The sequence below is a fragment of the Olea europaea genome, chromosome 3, assembly GCF_002742605.1.
Source record: "Olea europaea var. sylvestris chromosome 3, O_europaea_v1, whole genome shotgun sequence".
Classification (NCBI taxonomy): Eukaryota; Viridiplantae; Streptophyta; class Magnoliopsida; order Lamiales; family Oleaceae; genus Olea; species Olea europaea.
Window position 1 is genome coordinate 2,531,295 of NC_036239.1, and position 1,925 is coordinate 2,533,219.

At 36.3% G+C, this 1,925-nt stretch overlaps 1 pseudogene; it reads left to right on the forward strand.

The window, feature by feature from the left end:
• The first annotated feature begins 348 nt into the window (after positions 1–348).
• Positions 349–1,925, forward strand: part of LOC111376869 — a 9,210-nt pseudogene continuing 7,633 nt past the window's right edge.

Below are 1,925 nucleotides of genomic sequence, written 5' to 3' on the forward strand. Positions count from 1 at the left end.
TAAATTACATGACAATTATATTACAGATTATGCTAATTTATTAGATCAAAGGATGGAACTATATATTAAAACTTGAAATGAGAGAAATAGAGAAATTTTAGAACTATCCCAATAAATTAAGGATATCTTGTACAAAATATGACAAATCCTTTCATTAAGGGTATTATAGACATTTTATCAAAAATAAATAGTGGCAGGCCATTTATAAAAATCTCCCATTGCTAAACCAATACCACCTTTGACCCGCAAAAATGGCAGACCCGGTCCAGTCCAGACTCTATATAATCCCCACAAAGACGCATTTTCATTTGCAAAAACCCACTTTCTCATTCAATCTTTCCAATAATTATGCATACTTTTGATCAGCTTTCACGCTCAAGGCAAAATATTGTCTTGTTCTTGTGTTTTGGTGCATTAATCATGGCTAATCCATGTAGAACCGCATCTGATCATACTGTAGAGGATGCCTACAAGGCCTTAGGGATCTCACCAAATGCAGATGGCTCAATGAATAGAGAGAACCGAATCCCATCAGTAAATGCCACCCCGGAAGTTGATGATCCAACACAGCCCCCAACTATGTAAGTATTATGCCCTAGGTCCAATCAACTTTGGACATAAATACTTTTATATATAATTAATGTAATTAAATGGCAGATCTATTACTTAATTAATAGACAATTAAATAAATAATAGAGTCCGTAGATTCAAATAATTGTAATTTGTTAATCACAAGGATTTGTGATTGTGAGATACAAATTACATCTGATTGAATCTTAAATCATCCGTGGTCGTAAGTAATAACGAGATACGGATATCGTTATTACGGATAGACCATCACGTGTGGCATTTCTTACTTGTGAAGTAAGTAGCTGATCTCACAAGTTAAAGTGTGGTGACACTTAAATGAACATATGGATGTTTTTGTTATAGAACAAAACATTGGAGACCCGTCGAGAGATTCCACATGGATAACTATCTGAGTGTCAGTGGTTAATCTCTAACGTTCGATAGTGGAATTGGTCCTTTGACTTGAGGTCGTCATAGTACCTTATATGAGGACAGTCATACTTTGGCGGTGTTGGATGTTGCTCTGAAAAGGGCCGCTAATACGATATCGTTCGGGTATGTCAAGAATCGTATGAAGGTTGTGATTGATCAATAAGGGATTCGCCACTCTTAGATAGTAGGAGATTATGATCTGCGTTTCATTCAATTAAGTCGATGATGAAATCCTTGGCCAATGTGTACTCATAAGTCGAAAAGGAGTTTTCGACTTGTATTGACTTAATAGTGGAGTGAAAGATATGATCGATGATCGAGATTGACACAACTCCATATCTCGTAATTGATCGGATCATATTATCGAAGGGATTATAGTTTCACAGTAAACGAACGAATTTGGTTTTGTCGTACCACGTGACATTTCCCGTCACATGTATTGCCCTGACACATTGCTAGATGTCAATCAGGGACGGCGAATGTGAATTGACGATAAATTAAAAGGGTATATATAAATACATAACTAGGGTTTGAGGTCCAATAAGGTTTTCATTATTCTTGCTGGCACAAGAGAAAACCCTAGAGGCTGCAATCATATTCTCTGTGTGGATCACCGTTGGAGGCTGGACAATTGGACAGCTGTGGTGGCGAATAAAGGTTGATGGAACGAAAAGAATAGCAAAAAGATTGCAGATCTGGAAAATGTACAATCTCATCACAATTTCTATCTAAACACAAAGGCGATTCTTGGTGGGAATCGAAAATTATTTTAAATTCCGCTGTGCATGTATAAGTAGATTCCCAACAGTGGTATCAGAGCCTACTTTGTGTTTGTTAGGAATTGATTTGCATGATTGAATAATCAAATGTTGATTGTACATATTTTTCTTGTTTTCTAGCAATTTGAAAATTGGATTTTCGGA